General features: G+C 38.3%; 1 pseudogene; it reads left to right on the forward strand.

The window, feature by feature from the left end:
- Nucleotides 1-6568: 6568 nt before the first annotated feature.
- LOC143630112 (inositol-tetrakisphosphate 1-kinase 1 pseudogene) lies at nucleotides 6569-13375 on the forward strand (annotated as a pseudogene).
- The last annotated feature ends 2938 nt before the right edge of the window (nucleotides 13376-16313 follow it).

The following is a 16313-nucleotide window of genomic DNA, read 5'->3' on the forward strand; positions in this document are numbered from 1 at the left end:
AAACTAAAATATGCATGCGCAAGTCATGTAACATTTATAACGCAAGTCCCAAAGATTCAAAAGTAAGCGGGAAAATACCTCTTACCTTGGCAACCAAGTAACTATAAGACGGGTGCGGGTACAGTGTCAAGGCAAAACCCTTCACATACCTAGCACCTGCAGGGAATTGACGCCAGGAATACCTTGGAAGTAAAGTAACTATAAGACGAGTGCGGGTACAGTGTCAAGGCAAAACCCTTCACATACCTAGCACTCCACAGGGAAATGAAACCAAGAAGGATCTTCTGGGCCATGCTTGCGGAAACGGGAATAACATCCCCGCATAGCAGGAACGTTGAGAACTAGATTGTTTGAAGCTTCAAGATGGAATTGGTGGTTTTAACATAATTGATCACTATGTTCAAAACTACCAAAACCTCATGGAGAATCCACACAACTAGGACTCAAAGCTCCTGACTTGCGAGGAGGTTACAGACCTACCCGCATCATACCCAAAGATCAAGCAGGAAAGTCGGGAATTTCTGCAAATGACATTAGGACTTTCGCGGGAAAAATCCCCATGGAAAACCTTAAAACTAAAACCTTTTCAAAAACCCTTTGCTTAAGTCCAAAAGTTCACCTCACTTTATTAAACATTCATGAGAAGAACATTGGACTGGGGGGGACTTGAAGAGGTAGGTCCCAGCAGAGCCCAGTTGGACCCGTAAGACTCACCTCAAAGAGAGACATCTGCGCAGTTGGACCCGCAAGACTCACCTCAAAGAGGGACGTCTGCGCAAAGACCAAACTCGCAAGACTCACCTCAAAGAGAGACGTCTGCGCAGAAACCAACTGGATCGGCAAGATCCACCATGCTCAGAGACGTGACGTCCTTACGCGCAGTACGCTAGCTGTTCCCGCAGGAAACGCCTCCCAATGGTTTCCAAGTACTCCGCCTGTTCCCGCAGTTACGGATACCAGCCATCAGAGAAGGCTACCCGCGCAACAAGGCTATACGCACAAGGCTTAACACTCATAATAATTCAGTAGTCACCTGAAGGAGTGAGCAAAGCCGGGAACAATCCCGCACAAAGGCGGGAGGGGGAATACTCCCGCCCAAATAAGCCAGTCCGTACGATACTGGAGGATCTTTTGTACTGTACCTGACGAGGTATGGGCAAAAGATCTGACCAGAGATACGACAGCTCATTGACAACAGTATGGCGAGCAGCATGCTCTTGTACTGTATGTCACTATTAGCCGCTGCCTACTCACCAACTCCTGTCATACCACGTGCATAGCCGGCAGTTGGTGGAAAATGAATAGTACACAGCAGGCCTGGTCACTGTCAGCCACTGCCTACCCACCAACTACCAGCATGGCACGTGCGTAGGCCACAGTTGGTAGAACAGGAATACTATTCAGCCGGCTATACCTTCTTGGAAACCTACCTTCGGCTATAAATACCCCAAATGGTATGATCATCTCATCTTATCATATACTATCTTGTATCTTACATATTATCTGCTCTAGCAATCTCTTAATATATACTTATATTCAAGAGCAATCTAGTCTGATTCTCACGCCGTAGGGTGGTCACAAGGAGGAACCCCCCCCCCCCTCTCAGTGACGAGCTCACGGTGTCTGTTTTGCAGGTTATCAGAAGAACCATCTTTGCCGGATCTAACCCCTCGTGGGAAACATCTATTTGACCCCCAGATTATTTGTAATCTGCCTAGGGTCGATTAGTGTTTCTTCAGCTATGGTGCAAGGGATCATCATTTTTAGAACTTGAGTATATTTTTGGATATCTACCGAATTTGTCATGAAACCCATCACTTACTTTAGTGAAATATAGAAAATATGATTATCATACCATAAATTATGTTTTCATATAAATAGTATGATGATATCGACATAAATTAGACATATAGTAAGTTTCGTCCCATATACCTCCCAACCACCAAATGGTTATCATTAGAGCACCCACTACATCGTGTCACATTTTTGTCAGTTGGTATGAGTGGGGTTAAAATCCCCCTCTTGTGATGTAATTTACTTTATTTCTTTTCTAGCTCTTTATTAGAGTTTTTATTGGATGTTAAGAAATAATTGTCACATACAACTAGATGTCTATAAGTGTTAATATGTCAGGTTGGTCGATTGATGAATTGATGGGGCTACTAGTTGGGGCTGTGTGGGAACCGAATATGACCCGAATTTTTATTCGTGTTAAAGATTTCAACCCTAGCACAATTTTTCATAAATTTGGGTCAACACGAATACGACTTATTTAACCCTAATTTATAATTTTCACTCAAAGTCGAGATAAGTTGCCCTATATTTTTTAATATTATTAAATGGTAATTTCATTTTTACTAAAGTTTTTATTTTAACCAAAAATGTATGTAAAAACTTTGAAAAGGGGAAAAGATAAAAGAAAAAAGAAAGAAACAAGAACTTTAATTATAATTTGTAAATCAATTCATGCATGATATGGGCCAACTTATTTTGGATAGGTCAAGCCTAATACGATCCAACTTTTAAGTGAGTTATATTTTTCATCTTAAATAAAACCTAATTATTTTCATGTTGTGTTCGGATCGATCGGTTCTTAGATCATGTCAAAATTTTCATCCTCAGTGGCCAGCTATGGATCAGGGCCGGCTCTGAAAAGACGAAAATTTTTTTGGGCCAAATGCGAACTTTTTTTTGGGTCTTAAGTAAAAGAAACATTTTGTTGGGTTTAACAATTTAATTATAAATGGGCTTATTTGATTATGATTTAAGTTGTGTAAAAAACTTTCGTATAAAAATAAGCTTAAAATTGTCTCAAATAATACTCGAACCCACAACCTTTTAGTTGGATGTCATACCCCTTTACCATTAGACCATGCTAGTGGTTATGTAATTGTGTTGAAACATTGATTATACACATGTTTTTGATAAAAATACATATATTTTTTTAAATAAAAAAAATTCGGGCCTAGCGGGGTGTCGGGCATGTGGCCGTCGACTACCCTGCCATGCCTCAAAGACGGCCTTGCTATGGATTCCCACACACATTGTTTGGTTCAGAGGCTATGGGTGAAATGGATGAAGAATGGAGAGCCCACATCATAATAATAAAAGCTGATAAATAAAATCTTACTAAATATATTTATTCTACCTTCTTGACCTTCAACATAACCTTCATGCTAAAAAATCAGCGTTGTTTGATGAGTTATAAGTTCATAAAATTCGTTCACACACGTTATTAAAATAATAACACTTACGTATCCGAAGGCACAAAACATTGCAATTCTCATAACATACATTGGATCATCAATTGTGTTATCATGATCCTTAACGATTTTAACTTCCTTATTGCACGTTGCCACGAGTGAATGGGATAATAGCGCTCTGATGAGGATCGAATGCTATGATACCAATGAAACTAATAAGTGTGATGGAGAAAAAAATTTTAGAGAGAGGAGGGAGGGGGGATAATTATGTGAACTATTTTCATATCCGTTTCAGTTGTTTGAAAATTAAATTAAAGAGTATACATTAAAGTATGCTAATCGCAATGATAGTTGTTCCCTAACATCCTCTCAACTTTAACAAATGACCTTGTAACCATTATTCTATTTAGTAGTACATTCATTCCATAGCATTTAGGCATAGGGCATCTTTTCTCACACCCATACAAGTTACAACCATTTCACCAAAGAACCAACACAACACCATTTCCCTGCTAAACCTAAACCCATAAGAAACTTAATAAACCCAATTACCTCAAACTTTTACTTGATCTATGCTGTCACACCCATATCTTAGGCTTAGGAGTGCGACCAACAGTTGGTACCATATTTGTATATAAATCAGAGTTACGGTTATTAGCGGAAGTCTTATAAAAACATAAGGATCGAAATTATAAATATTTACATTACAAAAGACGAGATGAAAGTCTCGTTTAGTTTTACTTGTTTATAAGTTTTACAAAATCACCATTCAATAATTAAGTTTAACAAAATTATCCGAGCCATCGGATTCTTGAGCCCTTCGTCTTCACAAGCTCTATTCTTGATTACCTGCAAAATGTTAGAGAATACGTCAGCAACGAATGCTGGTGAATATGTTGACGCTTAAAATATTTTCTTTACTTAATCACCCCTCGAGATCAAGTAAGTCTCGGCCCATCTTGGCTTAGGAATAATCAAGTTAAAACAATATCATTATAAACTCGAGTCTCTACTCTAGGTCACCTCAGCAAAACACCGCAGCGTTTCGACATAACTTAGGTACCATAAATATACACATGGTCAGTCTCACTCGGAGGTCGTGACCAAGCGTGGTGCGATGTGGCCACCGCATTTTACCACATATGTAAGGATCAAGACAAACGTATACTACAGCTTGAGAGCTAGGCTTATACTCTTATTTACAATGTTTTTAGAGACACTTAGTCTCACGTAAAGTTTTTCACATAATCAAGTTGACTTGTTTGAAATCAAGTTTGTAAAAGTGGGGCGTATTTACCTTTTGTTTGGGATCGGCTTCAAACACCGTCCTTGGGTCTTTCCCTTGCTATCTCGCACATATAGTATGAGTATAACTTTTGTTAGTCGGATACACGATCCGGCTTAAGACCTTTAGTCTTATTTATCTCGATGAACCTTTAGTTCAAAATTTCTTTTACTTTTAAAACCTTTAGTTTAAAAGTAATGTTTATAAACCTTTAGTTTATTTATAAAACCCTACGTTTCTTTTTTTTAAAGAAACGTATTCTTTTCTTTATTATTTAAGAATACTCATTATACTTAAATAATATTTTATAACAATGAATTATATACACACACACACATATATACATTTATTTTTCTTTCTTTTTCTTTTCTTTGTTATATATATGTATTTCTTTTTATCTTTGAGACATCGAGTATAATTTCGACTTAGGGCATTAAGCCTTTATGATATTTTATTATTATTTCATTCGAGCATTATGCCTACATTTGTCGGCTTATAATCACCCTAGGAAAATGAGCAGCACTTCGTCGCCGCTTGGTCAATCACTCTTTCCTTCCTTGTCTCTTCTTGGCAATCCTTTTCCACACTTGGCACGCTTCTCGTGGCACCAATACTTCACAACACGCACATCGAGATGATTATCGGGACGTCGTAATAGTATCACCTTCTTGATATACACATCGTTGGGAAATGGCACGAGTATCGAGGTATGGCACACTTATCGAGGAATCGGGGCACGTTTATCGAGAGGGATCGAGGGCACGAACTTCGAGGTATAGAGAGATGTTAGAGAGAGAGTAGTATGTGTGATTTGGTGTGTGGAAAGTGAAAGCCGGACCTGCTATTTATAGACCTGATTTTGGGTCCCATCGCGGTACGCGATAGGTCCCTTGGCTAGCCTGTCGCGTATCGCGACGTAGGCTAGCTGAGTCACAGTGTAGACCTGCCACGTGGCGACACATGGCAAGCGTTGTGCCGTGTGGCAACACGTGGCGCCCATGTTGCCACGTGGTGACACGTGGCGGCAGACGGTGCCACCGTGTGCCACGTGGCACACGTGTCACAATGTGTCAGGCCACGTAATCGCGGTACGTGATGACGTTGGTTCAGCAGCGATCGCGTATCGCTGTTGACTCCTTCTAGAATCTTTGACCAAGCCCGTCGCGATATGCGATGGACATGTCCTTTGTCCCGTCGCGTATCGCTAAAGGACAAGAAAACAGATTTATCATTGTAGACCCTTGAGTTTGGAAATTAGCAGAATTAGTCCCTTAACTTTGAGATCTGAACATTTTTGGCTCGAAATTTTCGTGATGTTACATATGCTAATAGGGTCGGCTCAACGATACTAAAGACCTAAAGCGAAATGAGATTTTGGGGGCCTTCCGTAACAATTGTTAATGGAACCGATGAACAAATTTGCGTTACGAGAATATGCGAAGATGGTTAATTGCGTTTGTGTAAACATATGTTGTACGTGAAATGTGATTAGAAATTATAAAACGATTTTTTTTTCATATTTCAAATACACATGCCATCACTTTCAAATTGTCCATGATATGCTACAGGAACTCAAATACCCGATAATGAATAATTCTAAATAATGTTGATCCTTCAAATTCAAAGTTAGAAAGTGTAAATAGACAAATAGGGATAAAATCACAAATCAAATCTGATGATTAAGTTAGAATCTGTTAAGGCAATAATCACCTGATCATAAACTTTATATATTTGTAGAAAAAATTACAAATTTTGTCCTTTTGAATTACATAGATTATGGAATGGGTCCTTTATAAAAAATAGTTTCACTCTTTGTCCTTTATTTGGATATTTGTCATGGTTTTTATCCTTTACACTAACGAATGTTAAGTTTCTCAGTTAAGTCATCTTAGTGCCCTGCACATGAGGGCATTTTAGTCCTTTAACATTTAAAGGACTATTTGTGTAATATGTAAAAAGATTTATCTAACTCAAACACCTCACATCTTATTTCATCTTCTTCAATCTTCACTAACAAACCCAAAAATCCACCCACCTACGTTACCATACCACCTGTTATGAGTAATAACCCTAACCTGTTATGAGTGTTGTGCTTCATTTCGTCCAATTACAATGGCGGAACAAATGAACCCAAACCCAAAATGATTCACTATCGGCTACGCCTTATTACTCAAGAAACAACACAGCTTCATCCAAGACTCACTCCTCAATTCAGCCAGGCAACGCGGCGTCCATCTCATCAAGATCCACACCGACAAACCCTTGCTCGACCAAGGCCCATTCGACTTGTCACACCCCGCCAAAACGGAAGCGCCAGCGAGTGACGTCATGTATACCGTAAGCATATGATTATCGCCAACATACACGAATTAGGATACCCATAGTTTTTTAAAAGTGTTTACAAACCATAACTTGTTTTCAAACAAAAGAAATTAAAATGGTATCCTAATTATGCATTGAGGTCCCGTCTTCATGATTCCTTACGTGAGTTGTTAATTCCCTGAAAAACATACGTTTAAAAAGTCAACACAATGGTTGGTGAGTTCACAAGTTTTAAGACTTGTTATGAAATCATGTTTTCATAAATTGTTGAATCAGTTCGCAAACAAGCATACGATAACTTATTGAAACAAATACGATGATCCTCCGTAGACTAGCTAAATCTACGAATTAATATGACGAACCCTGAGCCTATAACCAAACCACGACTTATATCCTTTTGCCCTGTTCAAATCTCACAGATGGAATATACGCACCCTGTTTCGATGCAATATCGGAGGTTAGCGCGACTAACCTAACAGTAGGGGGAAATGTCAACGTCAATAGTACTATCCGTATATTCATGTGGCTAACTCCGTTAGATAATGGTTATAGTATGCAAGCAAGGGACTTATAGCATTACATAGTTCAACTCATGTTCGCATAAGGATTGTGTGTTTTGTTTCTAATTATCGTATATAAAAGCAGTTATGTATGTTTTCCATCCCCGGATTAATAAAACAGTAAAACCGTAAAAAAAGGGGGTGGTGAAACTCACCTCATGAGTTCAGTGTTTAGTTCGCTAGCAATTTCAGTTTAGACCCGAGGTCCGCTGCCTTCGCACGTCCTAAACGAGCAAGGTCAGTTAGTTCGTTATCGACCCGCAAGTCGGTTTATGCTAGTCGCTTTCACCCAACTAGTAATTTCGTTGTTCGTGCCGGTTGTTTTCACCAACCAGGCGTTTCGTTTATTGTGTCGGTTGCTTTCACCAACCGATCGTTTCGTTTAAGGTGTCGGTTTCTTTTATATATAAATGATTCGTTGATGACATGTCATTGATTTCTGGAAATACACTTATATTTATATAAAATAAGTAATATAAGTAATTGTTTTCATCAAAATGTGTTCATGTGTCCATGTATGTTCAAGAATCGAGTCGTAAATCATCGTGTACGGTAAATATATATATGTTTTCAGAATTCAACACCTATTTTGGTAAATATAATACTTATAATATTTTCACCAATTATAACCATGAAAAATATACTCAATATTGATGATCAAAATCCATATTTTCCAACGTAGGTTATATATGTATAACAAGATTTTGGTTCTAGATACTAATTCACCATAATTTTAAATGAACACACATATATGTACCTTATGTCTTTAAAACACTCTTTTAGTCATAAAAATTATTTTCTTGAAAAACAACTTATGTATAGATATATTGAGCGCTTTTAAACCAAAAGTCCTAACAATAAGACTCACTTTAAACCCGTATTTAGTAATGCTTTCAAATCTTTTAACACTTTGTGTGCATGATAAGTTTATGTGTATATTTAGATGCTTCTTTCTTTAACATGTTAAATGTGTGGATTGTTATTTAGGTGAAAGCTTAGCATAACTCTTTTATGTACTAGGTTTAAGGAAGGTGTAGCTCACTTAGTTTTAGGATTTAGGTAGAGAGAGATTAGAGGATCTTAAGCTTCTTTCTCCACGTGAAGCTTGTTAAACATTACGGAAAGAATCTCCCACCATCTTGTTCTTGAACACAATGAGATATAGAGATTAGTTTAGGATGCATGTGTGTTTGTATATAAATCGAAGGGAGAGTGAACTTGAGTAACATGTTTCTTAGCTGGAGAGAGAGCTTCTAGGGAGAGAAAAGGTGATGGATGATGGTGGTGGTTCCGGGGTGGTTTAGGCGTGGGTGCCATGATGGTTGTCGGTGGTGACCGATGTGGCTGTTGGTGTGTTGTGGTGGGGTTACGGTGGTCGCTCGGAAAGACAAAGAGAGTTAGGGGATGTGAACAGTGGCGGACCTAGAATTTTTTGTCAATGGGATCCCAATTTTTTCGGTTTACAAAATTTTTCGGGTCAGTCGTTATTCGGGTCGAGGCGAGGAACATAATAAAACACGAAACTATGGTGTTATTGGAAACGAGTAAGTAGAAAGAATCTAAATTACAAAGTAGATGAAACATACACTTTTAATTCATACCCGAAAAACATGAACGTAATCTATATATATGGTCTTACATAATTGACCAAAACATGAAAAAATAACTCTAACACAAATAAATGATTAATTATAATATACATACACAAGGTAAATAATAGAAGAATATGCAAAATCCATGTTAACATTATATATGTTGCATGGTGATAATGACTATATGAGAGAAACTAACAAAAAGCACAAATACCCTAACTGAATAACTAAGGCTAAGATATTAAAAAAAACAACAAAAAAGGAGTATGATGGGGCTTGAACCTACAACCTCTCACAAGTAAAACAAGGGACTTTCCACTGTACCAATTCAATCTTAATAGTATGGGTTCCAAGTATTAATTTTTATGGGGTCCTTACAAAATTTAATATGCCGTCTCTAAGTAATTTTTAAAAAACATCGGTGTCCCGGGACCCCGGTTGGACCTATGTGTGTCCGCCCCTGGATGTGAAGATGGAGCCGAGGGGTGTGGGTGGAGGAGGAAGGTGGTTTTGCTGGTGATGGAGCTGTTTTCATGCGGGAATACGCGTTGATTTGGGTGACTAGTTGGAAGCAAAGACAAGAAAGTGAGGCCAATGTTTTCTATGTTCTTCCGTGATTTGTTGTAAACTAAGAGAGGCTTGTGAGTTGGGAGAATGGCATGCACAAAAAGAAATGAGAGGGAGTGTGTGAACGTTTATAGTGATGTGATGATTTGTTGTAAGTTTCTTTATTGACGCACACTATCTTTAAATAACATAGAAGTATGGTTGTAAGAATTCTTATTTTATTTATTCCTTTATTTATGTCTTCACATCACATATAATAACTCATTGAGTGTATCATTGGTTGATTGAGAAAAGAAACAAAACTGGGAATGGGTGGATACATCATGACGTAGAGAAGTAGAGGACAAGAAAGAGTGAGGTGAAAGGTGATGGCCTGGATCTTGTTGAAAATATCTACCTTGACTTTGATGTTATAATTGTTAGGTACTTAGAGTAAGTGCATTAGTTTATGTTAATTAGGATGGCTAGAAAATAATACTTGATGCTTTGGACGATGATTTTGTGGGAATTAGATGTTTAGGAAAAGGACTAGGTTATTAAGAGATGCTTTTATGGAGCTTAAACGTCCGTTATTCTTAAACGTTTTCGTTCGATCATGTCCTCCTAACATGTCGCAAGATAGGATATTAAATAATTAATAATCGCTCGATAACTCGTTACGTATTCGACTTTCAGATATTTTATAACAATAATTATAAACTATTTTCGTATAACACATGATTCAAACCTCTTGGTTAATCCGAAAGTTTATTACCAATGTCCGTATCCGTCGGATAAATCCAAAAGTTTGAGTAATTTCTTTATAAAAAAAATTAATTTGATGCAATGTATCGTGCATGTGTGGGCCCATGTTAGAACCGTTGTGATTAAATTTAACCAAATTTAATCTAAAAGGAATTAACGTAAACAATCATGGTTATTAATTGTATGGAAAATGATTTAATTTACGGAGTGTCACACGACTGCGTCCTTCACAAGCTCTACGGTCAAGACTGGCGCAACCAGCTTCAGGACTACCTCGTTCCTAACCCCGACGCCATTGTCATCGACTTCCCAGACGCAATTGAACGGTTACACAACAGGATTTCGATGTTGGACGTTGTTTCGGAGATTTGTATCTTGAAAGACGACCAGACGGCGTCGTTTGGGGTCCCCAAACAGGTCGTCGTCTACGACCCGGACAAGTTGAAGTCGAAAGACCCTGGTTTCGGTTTGAAGTTTCTGGTGATTGCGAAGCCGTTGGTGGCGGACGGGAGCGAGAAGTCGCATAAGTAGGACTGGCATATCGTGTATACACGTACACGATAAGACACGGACACGAAATGGGTATACCTGTACACGACACGAAAACTTATCGTGTACCTGTAACCCAAACACGAACACGAACCTGTTAATACCTGGTATACACGATAATACATGATAGTACACGATAATAACTGTTTAGAAACGCAAATTTGACAACCTTTTAGCGAAACAAAAGTCGACGAAAGTTCATACAAGTCTTAAAATAAAACATAAATCCATGCTTTTTAACAGATTTAAGACAAAAACACATAGAATTCTAATCAAAATATATTGAAAACAATATCAAGTTCTAAGCTTCCAAGTTCCAATTGGTATTTCTTCTCAAATCTTCAATTCCAAGCAATCAAACCTACACACAAAATAAGTATAGTCAATTAGTCATATTAATCATGGACAATTGGACATATTCAATTATTCATATAGTTTTATCAAGTAACATTATTAGAAAGTTTTAGAGTGAGGTACCTTAGGATTGTTCATCGTGTTTAGCGAGCAACACTACTTGAAGCATTTGGAGTTGGTACCTTAGGATGTTCACCGAGTTTGAAGTATTTGATTCACCACTAATGTCAAGTGACATTATATCTTCAGTGAGCTCTTCCACACTAACTTTTTTAGAACCTACAAAGTACAAACAAATATATACATTATAAAATTAATATAATATCATGTATAAAACTTATAAAAATCAAACAAATATGAACATTACAAAATTCTCCATGTAACCAATCTTTTATGCATATTAGAGCCTCAACGATAACTTTACTAAGTGAACTTTGATGTTCGGTAATCACTCTTCCACTTGCACTAAATGTCGACTTCGATGCCACAGTAGATACCGGAATAGTCAAAAAGTCTCTTGCCATCCTCGCTAGTATGGGATATCTAAACTCATTGGCTTTCCAAAAAGCAACACATCAAATGGTAAGTTCCTATCAACTCTTGACTCCTCTAAGAACAATTGCAGTTCTGACTTTCGATTAGTTGTAAAATCTTTACTTTGAAATTTATCAAAATCCTAAAACATATTAATAAAAAATTATTTAGTTAATAATTAAAGGCAATATATATAAAACAAATAAATGAACAAACATAAAAATTACCTTAAGTCTTGAACTCTCACAACATGTTGAAACACCACTTATGTCCTTAACACCTTTGCTACCATCTGAAGTAGTTTTTGACTCATCCCTTGTATCCTCACTCTCATTTAACAAGGCAATGGCGTATCCATGAAAAGTAGAATGCGATAACTGATCAACATGTCTTTTTTCCTATTTTTTGCTTAGTGTGTTTAATGAAGTACGCCACACATGAGATCTCTCTTTTCTTTCTTTTTGTTTTCTCTTTGACCCTGATTTGTTATCGCTTATATCTTCTTCATCCACCAAGTGAACCTCATCATCCACATCCATATCCATCGAGAAGTCATCTTCTAAATCAATTCAGATAGAATCACTCTCCATCTATAATGATTAAGCAAAAAAATACATAAAGTTACACAAAAATAAAACCAAACTTGAACCAAAATAAGTATAGTTGAATCAACATACATACCGTTATTTTGGCTTTCTTATCCTTCGCCTTTTCCACCTTCTTTTGTGGGTCACTCATAATTACCTAAATAATAAATACTAACAAATGTGAGCAATTAAAAGTTCAAAACCAAATAAGTGAACTAACTAAACTAAAACAACCCTATAATAGTATTAGAAACTCAGAAACCCACCGAGTCACCAAATCGTTCACCTCAATCAGTCAACAATCCCAAAATCACCAAATCAATTATATACTTTTACACAAACTGGCAATAATGTGAATTAATGACCAACTAAAGATGAATTTAATATTTATGAGAATAACTTACCAAGAATCAATGATGAACGAAACTGGAGGCGACAGGTGACGGCATGAGAGGCCGGAGACTAGCCGGCGTGACAAGGAAGGCCGGCGATGGGCTGGAGACGAGCCGACGACGGGAGTTATGGTGATGGCCGGCGACGTGAGAGACTGAGATGGAGGGGTTTGTAATTGAGAGCGGCTGAGATGGAACGGCTGTAAGAAAGTAAGAAACTAAGAAATAAGAATTAGGGTTATCTATATATATATTTTATAATTAATTTAATTTTAAAAATAACCAGGTAACTAACAGGTAAACAGGTTTTATACCTGTTTAGACATGAAAATTAACAGGTAATTTTGTGTCTACCTGTTTAGTACATGAAACCTGTTAAGGTCTTACCTGTTACCTGTTAAAGTCATGTAGGTACGTGTTGTGTATTCGTGTCTCGTGTATAAATTGCCAGCCCTACGCATAAGATGCTTCTGATTTTCGACCCCGAGGGGTTCGAGAATTTGAAAACGCCTATGGTGTTGCAGGAGTTTGTGAACCATGGTGGGGTGATTTTTAAAGTGTATGTGGTTGGGAGGTATGTGAAATGTGTCAAGCGGAAGTCGTTGCTGGATATCGATGACGAGAAGCTCGAGAGTTCACATGAGGGCATTTAGTCCTTTACAAAAATGCTTGAAGAGAGGGGTTAAAGAGGTTGTCAAGAGCATCAGACACGGCAATAAAGGGTTTCAGAAACTGGCTATTATGTGGTGGAGGCCAACGAAGGAGGGGGTGGCGGTGTGGTAATGGAGGTGGGTGGATTTTAGGGTTTGTTAGTGAAGATTGAAGAAGATGAAATAAGATGTGAGGTGTTTGAGTTAGATAAATCTTTTTACATATTACACAAATAGTCCTTTAAATTGTTAAAGGACTAAAATGCCCTCATGTGCAGGGCACATGAGATGACTTAACTGAGAAACTTAATATTCGTTAGTGTAAAGGATAAAAACCATGACAAATATCCAAATAAAAGACAAAGAGTAAAACTATTTTTTAATAAAAGACCCATTCCATAATCTATGTAATTCAAAAGGACAAAATTTGTATTTTTTTTCTATATTTATACCTTGTAAAGAAAATATTGAAAATTTAATTTTGATCTTTTTATTGCTAAAACTCTTTATACTACACAAAATGACATAAACATATAAAGATGACAATTAATTCATATAGTAAATCGTTATACATATGGATTATAATTATAATGTCCAAGATATATATAATAGGTATTCTCTTTGTTTGCAGTATTTATACAAAATGTTTGGAGAAAATTAAGAAAAATACACTTTTTCTTAGAGTTCAAATGCGTATGAGAAAATCTTAAATCCAAATTTGAAACCAACCTTATGTAAATAAATATGCACTCCTGCTCGACTCCAAGTTTAAAAACAATTCGTAGTTTACCATACAAATCCGAATTCTTCGGCAAGTAGTACATAGAGGGGCTGAGTGTAATGGGTATAAGTTGTGGTACTCAGGGTCTGATGGAGCTAGGAATGGAGTGGGGTTTCTAGTGGCTAAGGAAATACACACTAGTGTGGTGGAGGTGATAAGACATAATGACAGGATTATGGTGTTGAAATTAGTACTAGGAGAGGAAGTAGTGGCAGTAGTCTCCGCCTACGCGCCTCATGTAGGCCTAGGGGATCAGGAAAAGAGAGAATTTTGGGATTGCCTAGACGCAGTGGTAGGGGGCATACCTAGGGGGGAGAGGATTTGCATAGGAGGTGATTTTAATGGACACATTGGTAAGGCTAACGATGGTTTTCAAGCCGTTCATGGGGGTTTCGGTTTTGGTGATAGGAATGAGACCGGAACAGATCTTCTAGAGTTTGCGGTGGCACATGACCTAGGTATTATAAATTCTTTTTTTAGGAAACAAGATTCTCATTTAATCACTTTTAGCAGTGGCGGACGCGACACGCAAATTGACTACCTTTTGATGAGGCAAGGAGACCGGCGTTGGTGGAAGGACTGCAAAGTCATACTTGGGGAGGCAGTTGTGACTCAACATCGACTACTAGTGACAGATATAGCCTTCAGAAATAAGGTGACTGTTCGAGAGAAGAAAGGTACACCGAGAATTCGATGGGGAAATTTGAAGGATGAAAATCTCCTACTGTTTAAGGATAAACTCATGCTGCATACGCGGGCTCGACTAAATGGGGACTCAACTCATATATGGGAAGCTATGGAGACAAAGATCATCCAAGTAGCAAAGGAGACTCTCGGGGTCACAACAGGAAAGACAAGTGGGCATAAGGAGTCTTGGTGGTGGAATGACGCAGTGCAAGAAAAGATAAGGGACAAACAAGGATGTTTTAGGGAGCTAATGAGGTGCACGAATGAGAAGGAGCGAGTGGAATTGAGGGACAACTACAAAACGGCCAAGATAGAGGCGAAGAAGGCAGTGGCGGAAGCAAAGAAGGCGGCCTTTAAACGGATGTATGAAAGTCTAGAAACAAAAGAGGGGGAACATGCTATGTTTAAGATTGCCAAAGCCAGGGAGCGTAGAAGGCAACATCTAGGACCGGTGAAGTTCATAAAGGATACAGATGGGCATGTATTGGTCAAGGAGCAGGACATCAAGCTAAGATGGCAAACCTACTTCCACAATCTTTTTAACAATGGGATAGCTTTCCAAGAAGAACATGACAACACAAACTTTCAACGACAACAATCGAATAACTGCTACTGCCGTCGGATCACACGAGAAGAGGTGAAGGATGCACTTAGGAGGATGGGAAGGTCTAAGGCGGTTGGCCCAGACAACATACCCATCGAGGTGTGGAAGTGTCTGGGGGAGGAAGGAGTCATGTGGTTAACTACTATGTTCAATAGTATTCTCAAATCAGGTAAGATGCCAGACCAGTGGAGGAGCAGCGTTGTAGTCCCTATCTATAAGAACAAAAGAGACGCCCAATGTTGTGGTAACTACAGAGGAATCAAACTACTAAGTCATACTATGAAGCTATGGGAAAGAGTGATTGAGGGTAGACTTAGACGAGAAACTCAGGTTACGGTCAACCAATTTGGCTTCATGCCGGGGCGTTCCACCACAGAGGCAATACACCTTATAAGAAGATTAATGGAAAAGTATAGGGAGAAGAAGCGTGATCTACATATGGTGTTTATTGACCTAGAAAAGGCCTACGACAGTGTGCCACGACAAGTGCTCTGGGAGTGCTTGGAGGGTAGAATAGTGCCCAGGAAATACATAGAGATAATTATGGATATGTATACCAGGAGTGAAACAAGTGTCCGTGCGCCAGTGGGGGATACTGATTTCTTTCCTGTAGAGGTAGGTCTTCACCAGGGGTCAGCGTTGAGCCCGTTTCTTTTTGCAGTAGTCTTGGATGAGTTGTCAAAGTCGATTCAGGGGACTCTCCCGTGGTGCATGATGTTCGCAGACGATATTGTGTTACTTGCTGAGAAAAAACAAGATCTAAACATGAGGATTGAGGAGTGGCGAACAACCTTAGAGACAAAAGGTTTAAAGATTAGCCGATCTAAGACGGAGTACCTCAACTGTGATTTTGGTGGGATAAACGACAATGAAGACACACATATCACAATTGAAGGGCAGGT

The sequence above is a fragment of the Bidens hawaiensis genome, unplaced genomic scaffold (assembly GCF_021521415.1).
Source record: "Bidens hawaiensis isolate Kalapana, Puna unplaced genomic scaffold, B.hawaiensis_p1.1 tig00005567_1, whole genome shotgun sequence".
Lineage (NCBI taxonomy): Eukaryota > Viridiplantae > Streptophyta > Magnoliopsida > Asterales > Asteraceae > Bidens > Bidens hawaiensis.